Here is a 12,589-nt window from a genome sequence, read left to right on the forward strand (position 1 = left end):
AGAACTTACCTGTGAAATCATCTGGTCCTGGACTTTTACTGGTTGAGAATTTGGGGATTATTGATTCAATTTTACTGCTAGTAATTTATCTATTCAAATTTAGGTTTATATGTAAAATACTATGCATAAAGCAGTCTATATTAGGTTGATGGTCATTTAAATTCAAACCCATTCTAAAAGTGCTAAATTTTGACTCCCCTCTCCCCACCATTTTATGCATATGGTGTCACTATACTTTACATCCTTTTATTTTGTGGATCCCTTCAACTGATTTTTATAGATATAATTAATTTTACTGTTTTTGTGCTTTAACCTCCATACTGGTTTCATGAATGATTAATGTACTACTTTTATTATGTTTGTTTGTAGCTGTGAAATCTTTTCCTTTACTAATTTTCTTGCTCCTGATTGAGGCCTTTCCTTTCCACTCAGAGAATTCCCTCTAACGTTTCTTGTAAAACTTGTTTAGTGGTGATGAATTCCTTTAGGTTTTGTTTGAGAAACTCTTTATCTCTTTATTCTGAATGATAGTCTTGCTGGATAGAGTATTCTTGGTTTGAGGTTTTTTCCTTTCAGCACAAATGAGCACTCCCTTCTGGTGTGCAAAGTTTCTGCTGAAAAATCAGCTGATAGCCTTATGGAGTTTCCTTTGTATGTATGTAACTGTTTTCCTTTCTCTTGCTGTTCTTAAAATTCTCACTTTTTGCCATTTTAATTATTATGCATCTTGTTGCAGACTTCCTCAGGTTGATTTTGTTGTAGGTTCTTTGTGCCTTCTGGATCTGGATTTCTGTTTCTTTTTCCACTTTAGGAAAATTTTCAGCTGTTATTTCTTCAAATAAATTTTCTGCCCCTTTTTCTCTCTCTTCTCCATCTGGGATCCCTGTAATATGAATGTTATTACACTTGATGCTATCACTGGGTTCCCTTAACCTATTTTCATTTGTTATTATTTTTTAACTGTTCCGTTTGGTTGGATTCCATTACTTTGTCTTCCAGCTCACTGATTTATTCTCCTGCTTTCTGTAGTCTACTATTTATTCCCTATAGTATATTTTTAATTTCAGTTAGAGTTCTTCATGTCTGATTATTCTTTGAAAAGTATTTTCTACTTCTTTGTTGAAGATCTTAGTGAGATCCTGTAATCTATTCTCAAGTTTAGTAAGTATGTTTATGACCATTACTTTGAATTCTCAAAGTAATCAGATAATCAGGCATATTGCTTATCTCTGTTTCATTTAGCACTTTTGCTGTGATTTTTTCCTATCTTTCGTTTGGGAGATAATCCTTTGTTGCTTCATTTTATCAAACTCTCTGTGTCTGTTTCTCTGTGTTAAGAAAGTCATCTACATCTCCTGGTCTTGAAAGTAAAAGCCTTATGAAGAAATGGTCTTATAGTGCTGTTACCAACCTGGCTCTTGGGCTCTCTAAACAACAGAATTTGACAAGAGGCTGAACAGGAGTTCCAGGCAAGCCTTTATTGGGGCTTATGCTCTAGCACAAGGGAGACACCACAAAGGGAAGAGCCTTCAGGCTGGCTTGAGGAGAGGTCAGAAAGAGGTTTTTTTTTTTTTTTTTTAATTTTTTTAATGTTTATTTATTTTTGAGACAGAGAGAGACAGAGCATGACGAGGGGAGGGGCACAGAGAGAGGGAGACACAGAATCCGAAGCAGCTCCAGGCTCTGAGCTGTCAGCACAGAGCCCGACGCGGGGCTCGAACTCACGGACCGCGAGATCGTGACCTGAGCCGAAGTCGGACACTTAACCAACCGACTGAGCCACCCAGGCGCCCCAAGGTCAGAAAGAGTTTTAAAGAAACTTTGATGGGAAAAGGGTGACATACAAGCATGTAGAGGTGGGGATTTCTTTTTTTCCTTCTTTTAAAAAAATTTTTTTATGTTTACTTATTTTGAGAGAGAAGAGAGAGCATGCACAAGTGGGGGAAGGGGCAGAGAGAAGGAGAGACAGAATCCCAAGCAGGCTGTGCACCAACAGCACAGAGCTCAGTGCAGGGCTCAAACTTACGAACTGCAAGATCATGACTTGGATCAAGACTTGGGCGCTTAACCAACTGAGCCACCCAGGTGCCCCAAGGTGGGGAATTTCTTGATACGTGTGCACTTAAAGATCATGTATTTTTATGAGTCGTATGTGTATTTAGGATGTTAAATCTCCACCCTGGGTGTGATTTTTAGTATTATAATGAGGGAGAAAGTTGGTGAAAGGTCAGCAGTGAGGTCCATCATGGCACAGACTGGTTTGACTTAGTCTTTGCCAGTCTTTGTAGTAAGCATCTTCCTTTCAGTAAGCATCTCCCCTCCGCATTCCTGCAAGATGTACTACTCAAGAGGCACAGAGTTTTAGCTTTTCTTTTTTTTTTCCCCTTCCTTATGGAGGCAACCAAAGAACCCCAGATTTAGCAGTCAGGGTTGAGGGGACCCAAGTCCAGTCCCTCCTCCATCTCAATCCCCACTCCAAGTGTTGTGACCTTCTTATTCTTATGGAAAAGGGGCCAAAGGTCTCATCCTCAGAAACTGCTTCCTGCTGAGTGGGGCCTCTTGTCCCTGTCCTGCCCTGGAGGTGTCTTGCTGACTGTTCTAATGATTTATAAGGACTGGGCTCATCCTCTACTGGTGCAGGTTGGAACCCTTCCACCACCATTAGCTTGACTTGGAATTGTTGAAGCCTAGAAGACACAAAGTCAACCAGGAGGTTAAAAACACAGGACCCACAAAGTGACAGCAATAAAATGGCCACCAAAGGCCCAAGAAAAGGCAAGAACCAAGTCAACATTTGGGAGGTCCCCTTTAATGGAGTCCCAGGTGGTTTGGGCAGTGGGGTTGTTAAAATTATGTTGCCTGCTGGAGGATGACGTCAGGCTTCTGTTCCCCCTGTCAAGAAACATTAATGAAACAAGATGTATCTACAACAGCACCTATTCCTCCTTGTTCAGCTGGGACATAATCCAAGGCTAATTTGTGATCTAAGATGCTTGAAGTCAGAGAGTCTAATGATTTTTGTATGAGTTTAAAACCCTGTCCTGTTTCAGCCACCACTATGGACACGGTGGCTGTGACTTTGTTGTAAATTATTTCCCCAGCTAGTCCTATCCAGGAACCAACCAAGGTGATTAATTTGGTAATCAGTAGACCTACTGTTTGTCTGGACCTTTTTGGTGACAGATGAATTACATAGTTGTCAGGGAGTCCATCCCTTCGTCCAGCTGTTCAAATAATCATATGCCCTTGGGGTCCTTTCATCATCCCCACAGAGTAACAGGTGCTAAGACTGTCTATACATGAGCTCTTGTGACAGTTTCTCTGAATCTTACCTCAAGTTGTCTAGCTTAGGCCAACAACAAACATTAAAAGAGAGTTAGAACTAGAATCTAACTTCCACAAAGGTGTTATTGAAACATAATTTTTTCTCTCTAAAGCCACTCTCATTTCCATCAAAGATAGCCAAATAAAGATTAACCTATTTGAAAAATAAGTTCAGTCCTAATAAACTTGGCCTGATTATTTACATAAGCCTAGTAAGAATACTGATTGACTATGTCAGTTTGCATATATATATATATATATATATATATATATATGTATATGTATAATATATATATTTTGTTTGCTGGAACTTTTTATAAGGAATTTCCAATTGAACTTTTAATAGCCTTTCAAGGCCAGAAACCAGCCCAAATACTTGCTGTCAGATTTGCCTTCAATACATGTAGATTTGGGTGAGTTGCTTTTCTCAAGGTCTCCAAAATCTGAGGTTCCTGCACTTGCACTTTACTCACCTGGCAAAGCTGCTGGGAACTCTGTAAGCAAGGTGTCAGGCTAACATTTCCAAGGGGCTTTATTGGCTCCATAAAGTCAACCTTCATTCCTTACAGCTGTCTGGTCACATCTGAGTCTATGAATGTCTCTCTCAAATAATGACATTCCAGTCAAAGCCTTGGTTTTATAACCAGTGTTTCCAATCGTGCCCTGTTACAAGGAGAACAGATTTTTATTGAACTTATGTAAATAATTATAATTGCCACGTAAGAAAGAATACTCACTGAGAGCTTATGAATTCTGGAGGGTTCAGGTAGAGAGAAAAGATAAATGTTTCAGTTTGTTTACAAAGGAATATTTTATCAAATACCTGTAAGTAATAGATGTGATAAGAGAAAAATTTTCCTTAAATCTGAAAGAGCAAACATTAGATAACGAGCGGTGTTTCCAATAAGTCATAATAACTATAATATTTTTCAGTTCACTTAGTCCCATGGTATTCCTATTTTGTGTGAATGCAGCTTTTCCCTTAGTTGCAGAAATTCTTACCCAGTTTAGCTTTATGATCTTGAAGATACCACAAATTTGTATTTGTAAAAAGTTCTTTTTATGAATCTTCTTGAAGCTGGAACACATTTGCAAGAGCATCAGAATGTAACTGTAAATGGCAGAACTCAAAAATGGGCATGGTTAAAAATCCAATGAGAGTCCCTTATAAAACAGTTGACAAGAAAATTTGGTTATTTTTGTGATGCGCAGCATTTTAATAATTAGAATTTTAAGTGATAACGTTCTAGAACATATTAAAATTTTAGGAATTTTATATACTTTCTGGAACATTTACTCACAGCATTTACTCACACAATAAACAGCATTTACTCACACAATAGAGCCTAAGATTTATCACTGTTTGTGCACACTTCTTGTGTAACAACACACCAAATAGACAAGCCTAATTAGTTAAAAAGCCTTTAATTTAGAATTTGCACTTTGGGGAAGTTTGTTATAAACCTCAGAAGGTTCTAAAGAACATACCTAAATAGGATCATAGATTATTATAAAACAATATTTAATTATTCAACCAAGGTGGCAACAGAAGATTACAAAGGCAACTATATAGCGTTATATAGTTGTTAGCAAAAGTTAGCTCCTTTATTTTTTTTTAACTTTATTTTGAGAGAGAGAGAAAGCATGAGTCGGGGAGGGGCAAAGAGAGAGGTAGAGAGAATACCAAGCAGGCTGTATACTGTCAGTGCAGAGCCCAACACAGGGCTTGAACCCATGAACCGTGAGATCATGACCTGAGCCGAGGTTGGGTGCTTAACTGACTGAGCCACACAGGCACCCTGAAAGTTAGCTCCTTTAATGTTGAGAGGATTTAGTTTTCTTAAGTGTTCAAGGCCCTGATAAAACCAAATATAGAAATCTTGTTTTTTTCTGGGCAGATAAAGGAAAACAAAAAACTTTGTTTATAATTTATCAAGAGCAGACCAACAATCCAGGAAAACTTTGCTTTTTTCATAGAGGGAAAAACCAAATTTCAATCTTATATTAGTGTACTTTTAAGACTCCTCCATCCCAGTTTTTGTTCTGAACATTCATAAATTTTTTTTCCCAGAGATTCCCTTTTACAAACCTACAACTTTTCTTTTTCTTTTTCTTTTTTTTTTTTTTTTTTTAAATTTTTTTTTAACGTTTATTTACTTTTGAGAGAGAGAGAGACAGAGCGTGAGCGGGGAAGGGTCAGAGAGAGAGAGAGGGAGACGCAGAATCCAAAGCAGGCTCCGGGCTCTGAGCTGTCAGCCCAGAGCCTGACGCGGGGCTCGAACTCACAAGCTGTGAGATCATGACCTGAGCCGAAGTCGGACGCTCAACCAACTGAGCCACCCAGGCGCCCCACAACTTTTCTTTTTCATTCAGATTTTCCCTAAGTATTTTTTGTCTCTAACCAGTCTCATTTCAGGACATAATGACTTTCTTTTCCCTCAACAAAAATGTATTTTTATTCCCCATACTTTATCTTACCAAAAACATATCTTTAACATCCCTTGATTGAGTACAGAGATGTTTTCCTTATTATTTCTAGTAGTCTCAATTACATTTATCCGTATTTTTCATGCTTAGAAACCTTAATTTCTAGTAGAAACTGTGTAGTAAGCAATTGTGAACTGTTATGCTAGTATTCTTTAAAGATTTTTTTAACATTTATTTATTTATTTTGAGAGAGAGAGTGCACAAGCAGGGGCAGGGCAGAGAGAGTGTGTATGTATGAGTGGGAGAGGGGCAGAGAGAGAGGGAGAGAGAGAGAATCTCAAGCAGGCTCCACACTGTCAGAACAGAGCCCAATGTGAGCTCCAACCCATGAACAGTGAGATCCTGAACTGAAATCAAGAGACAGACACTCAACCAAATAAGCCACCCAGGTACCCCCCCCCCCCGAGTGTTCTGTAGATTGGCACATTTATGAATATATTTCATAATTTCTAAAACCATATTTCTTCATAGTACAGTCTTTTAATAAAGCATAAAATGTATTTATTAACAAACCCAAATTGATCTTTAGTTTTCTTATAATAAGACAGTGTAGGTAAACCTGTGTTTAGTATTTAATGTTTCATTTTATCTTATTTGGAAAAGGCTTAGATATCCAATGAGTTTGAACCAATTTATCATTTAATTACCTAGCAAAACTTCAAGGCTACTAAAGAGTTTGAAAGCTATAAACCTTTTTATATGTTTAACCCACTTGTTCTTACAATTACCCATGTGACCTGCATGTGACAAAATCAACAATCATTTTAAGTCATTGTTGAGACATTGCAACAGATACAACACAAATTTAGCTCATAAATTCAGGTAGAGTAAAAGCTGATACCTGTATTATATTTGATCTTGATAACTCTAAAATTCATGTCTATTTTAATGAAACCAACAACCTTGAAGTAGCTCTAATATTGAATATGTTGCACCTGTGTCTACCAAAAAGTTGATTGGGGCACCTGGCTGGCTCAGTGGGTGGAGCATGGGACTCTTGACGTCAGTGTTGCAAGTTCGAGCCCCATATTGGGCTCTGAACATTTTCATTCAGATTACTTGAGATTACTTGAGAATAAAACCTTAAAAAAAAAAAAAAAAGTCAATTCCTTCCCCACTGTCAGTTTTATCTGGAGCTCCAGTGGGGAAATCTGAAGTGGGCCACTGAAGTCCAGGGGAGTCTTTGGGCCCCTTCACGCTGATTTGGGAGGTGCTTCAGTTTGAACCTCATAAGGAAGTAGCCCGACAGCTTGGGGTGCTTTTTGCTCCTTGATAGTGAGGGTAGGGGGAGCAGGAGCTGCTGGTGTTGACGGCCCCAAGGATCGTATAGGAGCAGCCCAGGTGGAGGTACAGGAACAGGAGGAGGGGGGAGGTAGAGGCAGAGGTGGCAGGGGCACCCCCGGCAAGGCCAGAGGCAGATTCAAAGTTTGGACTAACACTTTTCCATCTGTTTCCTATCTCTCCCTCCTGCGAAACAGGCATTTCCCCTGGTTGCTTTTCAGCCCTTTCGAGGAGCTGGAGGAGCGGGCCGTGGGTTGGACTTTGGTTCTGGTGCCTGGGCTTGGGGCGGTGGATTTAGGGTGTCCAGTGTCTGCCTGTCTCCCTCCTCCTCTTCCTCATTCCGACTTTTGGGAAGGGGGTCAGGTGTCTTATTAGATTTTTGTCCACACTTGTCTCTCTGGTCCGTCAGTCGGGTCACTTCCCCTGAAGCATCTTTATTTTTATTTGTTTTTTTAATTTTAAAAGAAGTATTTTTAGAAGTGGTCACAGTGCCCCAGGCTCAGGGTATAGGATCTGGGGTGCGGCCCCTCTGTGCACAGGTGGAAGCCCGGGACCTGAGCTCCCCTGCTTGGGGAGCAATAACGATGCAATGAAGCATCTTTATCGTGGGGGAGCTTAAAAGCCTGAATGTAGGGAATCTCATCTCCTGTATTTGATCTCTGACAGAGTAACTCCGGTTGCGAGACGGTGTGATAATTTAACGATCCATTTAGTGGCCATCTTTTTACTGAGCTCAAAACATACATAGGCTCAGCAGTGTCACGATAAAATAGATTTTCCCTTTAGATACAGGATCACAACTGTAAGTGTGCCTATCAGACAGAATTCGCCCCAGCAGGCTGAGATGTGTGGAAACTAAATCCTCCCACCCTTATGCAGGCTACAGAAACAGACAACGCCCATCTCAGGTCTCCCTTCTTTGAGGAGAGAGGTACAGAGTCTGTTCCCACTCAGTTCTCTTTGGAGCTGAATGATTTAGACTCTCATATTATTAGCCAGAAAATTTACACAAACCTTCTATTAAAACATCAATTTGTATAATGCCGAAATAAAACAAATAATCCATCAACTCCTTTAGGTTATTCCCACCTAGAGAACACCACCGGTAACCATCAACAGCTGGAATCGAAGTCAGGATCATCAACTCAAATTGAGGAGGTCCGGGTATCAGGAGAAGTCCCCCGATAACACCTGTGAGGTGCTGACAAACTGCAGTGGCACAAGGGGCCGGTGCTGGCACGGAGCAGCCGGGGTCCAGGCGACCCCCAGGTGTTCTCAGGTGAGTTGCTCTGATGTCCTGCCAGCTGTTCCAGGAAATGTTAATGCAAAATGAACAAACCTTTTTAACGTTTTTAAAAAGGAAAAGAGTGAGTTGAGTCCAAGCTAGTACGGCTGTCCAGGATACACAGTCTTCACAAAGAAGAGAGTGCTCTGGGGAAGGAACATTTGGTGCAGGCTTATATGGTTTTTTCACATAAAGATTACAAATTATTATGACAAAGAGCATTCTAGAAAATTCTAGACTTTCTCTCGTGGTTTTAGTATGTGCAAGGCTGAATGACTTTAAAAAAAAAATTTTTTTTTTAATGTTTATTTCTTTTTGAGACAGTGAGAGAGGGTGAGCTGGGGAAGGGGCAGAGAGAGAGGGAGACAGGCTCCAGGCTCCGAGCTGTCAGCACAGAGCCTGACACGGGGCTCGAACTCACAAACTGCGAGATCGTGACCTGAGGCGAAGTCGGACGCTTAACCGACTGAGCCAGCCTGGCGCCCCAAGGTTGAATGACTTTTTAATATTATGGGAACCAGGAAGGTTTTTTATCTTTACGTTTGGAATGCTTTTTGGTGATTTTTTAAAAAAATAAAGCAGATGAAAATGTGGGCTCAGGGCAGGGAGAGGTCCCATGCTTTGAGATTTGGTTGAATCATTTTGTCCCTGATAAATGTTAAAGTAATGCTTTCCTGGGAGCCCACGTATTATTTAGGGGGTCTTCACAGAGGCAACAATGATATCTAAGTAGGCAACAAATTCTAGTGGCGAGGCCACAGAGAAGCCCACACTGTTCCTCCTCCCACAGATGGGGCTCGAGAAGTGTGTGCCCTGCTGTTGTGGTTGAGCCGTGTTCGCCTTCAGTCCAGGTGTCTGCAGTGGCCCTCTTTGCCTGTTGAGGGCAGAGTTTGGTCCCCAACGCTCTTAAGGGGCCAGTGTGGGGCTGCCCTGGGCTTGAGTTGGGTCAGACCAGATGCCTGCCTTCAGCCCATCTGCCAGAACTGGTCACACTGAACTTCAGGGCGCTCTCCTTGCGTTGCCCCCTGAGAGGCTTTTACTGATGGGCGGGGCCCGCAGTCAGACCTGACATCTGTCCCCAGTCAGTCTGCTGGGGTTGTGGTGACCCGGAACTGCCGGGCTCTCTCTTTGTACTGCTCCTTGTGAGGCTTTTGTTCATAGGCAGGGCCAGTGGTCAGATCAGATGTCTGCACCCAGCCTCTTGCCAGTTACTTTCCCCTGTCCCCAGGGCAGGAGTCACTTTGGAGTGGCTGGTAGGGAGCCGCTTGCACAAGGAGAAGCTTGTGGTGTCGCTTTGCATGGACTCCCGCCGAGCGGGGCAGTCGGATCGGGTAGTCCACAGGAGAATGCAGGGGCAGGATGTGGTGTTAGCAAGCTAGGTGGTGAGGGTTCACGTTGGTTCCCACAGCTGGGTGTGTGTCTAGGTGTGGTGAGGGCAGATAGTGCCCACCAGCTCTTTGGTTCTTGGAGAAGTTCCCAAGGATCTCTGCCACTCCAGTGCATGTTTTGAGGTTAGTAAACAAATCTCCTTCCTGTGTACCCCAGGCACTTTTCAAACTGCTGCTTCTTTGGGGGGGATTTTTTTGTTTTGTTTTTTGTTTGTTTGTTTGTTTTATATTATCTTTTGTTGGTGGTGTGTTTTATTTTTTTAATAATTTATTGTCAAGTTAGCTAATACACAACATAGTCTTGGCTTCAGGAGTAGATTACTGTGATTCGTCACTTACATACAACACCCAGTGCTCATCCCAACAAGTGCCCTCCTCAGTGCCCATCACCCATTTCCCCTGCCCCTCAAACCTCCACCCCCATTAACCCTCAGTTTGTTCACTGTATTTAAGATTATTCTGATTTGCCTCCCTCTCTGTAACTTATTTTTCCTTCCCTTCCCCTGTGGTCTTCTGTTAAGTTTCTCAAATTCCACATATGAATGAAAACCTTTATGACTTTCTCGGACTTATTTCACGTGGCATAATACCCTCCGGTTCCATCCACGTTGTTGCACATGGCAAGATTTCATTCTTTTTCATTACTGAGTACTATTCCACTATATGTATATATATGCGATATATATATACTGTATACACACACACACACACACACACACACACACACTGTATATATACACTGTATATGGCAGGGACCGTTTCCTATGCCCTTGCTTTCCGGCTTTCCCAGAGACAGCCCGCTGATTTTTAAAGTTCTGGCGTTAAGCCCCACTAATTGTACAAACTTGAAGTTAAGCCCCTCTGGTCCTCAAAGCTACATGTTACGGGGATTTGTCTTCCCAGTGTACGTCCCCTGTGTCCAGAGTGCCTGGTGTGGGATCTGTTCCTTTCCCTTTGTGCACACGGTGTGTCCCTCCCATTTGTGATTAGTCTCGTAGGTTGGTTTGCTTTTTAACCGGCTCTGCCCTTCCTACCATTTTGGATGTAGCCTCCTTTCTACAGTTACCTCTGAAGAGCCATTCTGCCAGTCCTTGGGTCATTTTCTGGGTCAGTTACACGAGTGTGGGTGGTGTATCTGTGGACAAGGTGAACCTAGGATCCTCCTCCACCATCTTCCCTGGAGTGTATTTTTGTGGATTGTGTAAGATACTGGTCCAGCTTCATTCTTTTGCGTGTGGATGTCCAATTTTCCTAACGCCATTTATTGAAGAGGCTGTTCTTTCCCCATTGTATATTCTTGGCTCTTTTTTTGTAAATTAATTGACTGTATGTGTGTGGGTTTATTTCTCTATTCTGTTGCATTGATCTATGTGTCTGTTTTTATGCCGATACCACCCTGTTCTGATTGCTATAGTTTCGTAACATAGTCTGAAATCAGGGAATATGATTCCACTAGCTTTGTTTTTACTTCTGAAGACTTCTTTGGATAATCATGGTCTTTTGTGGTTACCTACAAATTTTAGCGTTGTTTGTTCTATTTCTGTGAAAAATACCATTGAAATTTTGACCAGGATTTCATTAAATCTATAAATTGCTTTGGATAGTATGGGCATTTAAACAATACTAATTCTTCTATTCCATGAGCACAGAATTTCTTTCCATTTATTTATGTCATCTTCAATTGCTTTTATCAATATTTTATATTTTTTAGCGTACAGTTCTCTCACCTCCTTGGTTAAATTTATTCCCAGGTATTCTTTGTGATGCAGTTGTAAGTACGATTGTTTTAATTATTCTTTCTGCTGCTTTGTTATTAGCATATTGAAATGCAACAGATTTTTCTGTACTGATTTTGTATCCTGTAATTCCACTGAGTTTTTTAGTTTTAACAGATTATTTGGTCATGTCTTTAGGATTTGCTATACATAATATCATGTCATTGACAAATAGTTACAGTTTCGCTTCTTCATTTCTGGTTTGTGGGCCTTTTATTTCTTTTTCTTGCCTAATTTCTCTGGCTAGCATTTCAATACTTTATTGAATAAAAGTGGGGAGAGTGGGTATCCATGTCTAGTTCTTGATGATAGAGGGAAAACTTCCAGCTTTTTACCTTTAAATATCATGTTACTTGCAGGCTTGTCATATATGGTCTCTATTATGTTGAGGTGCATTCCCTCTATACCCACACTGTTGAGAGTTTTTATCAGTGGATGTTGAATTTTGTCAAATGCTTTTTTTTTTTCATCTTTTGAGATGATTTTGTGATTCTCATTTATTTTGTTAGTGTGTTATATTACATTAATTTGTGGATGTTGAACCATCTTTGCATCCCTAGAATAAATCCCACTTGATCTAAGCATATGGTCCTTTTAATGTGTCGTTGAATTTTGTTTACCTATATTTTATGGAGGATTTTTGCATCTATGTTCATCAAGTATATTGGCCTGTGATTTTCTTGTGGTATATATCAGGATAATGCTGGCCTCATAAAATGAATTGGGAAGTACTCTTTCCTCTTCTGTTTTTTGGGAGAGTTCTAAAAGAAAGGATTGGCATTATTTGGTAAAATTCACCAGTGAACTTCTCTGGTCCTGGACTTTTGTTTGTTGGGAGGTTTTTGATTATTGCTTCAGTCTCCTTACTAGTTTAGTAAAATTGGTCTGTTTAGATTTTCTGTTTCTTCATGATCCAGTCTTATAGATTGTAGGTTGACAGGAATTTTTCTCATTTCTTCTGGGTTGTTCAGTTTAGAGTATAATTTTCCCAGCGGTCAGTCATGATCCTTTGTATTTCTGTGGCACCAATCTTTTCTTGGTGTGTCTAG

At 40.7% G+C, this 12,589-nt stretch overlaps 1 long non-coding RNA gene across 5 annotated transcripts in view; it reads left to right on the top strand.

Moving 5' to 3' along the window:
* The window catches only part of LOC122470799, a 47,031-nt gene that overhangs the window by 17,924 nt on the left and 16,518 nt on the right, over positions 1-12,589 (top strand). For all 5 annotated transcript variants that reach the window (XR_006293991.1, XR_006293993.1, XR_006293992.1 and 2 more), the window contains exon 2: positions 8,171-8,371. This is a non-coding gene — a long non-coding RNA (uncharacterized LOC122470799). The remainder of the gene's footprint in view (positions 1-8,170; positions 8,372-12,589) is intronic.

This window comes from Prionailurus bengalensis, chromosome D3, assembly GCF_016509475.1.
Source record: "Prionailurus bengalensis isolate Pbe53 chromosome D3, Fcat_Pben_1.1_paternal_pri, whole genome shotgun sequence".
Lineage (NCBI taxonomy): Eukaryota > Metazoa > Chordata > Mammalia > Carnivora > Felidae > Prionailurus > Prionailurus bengalensis.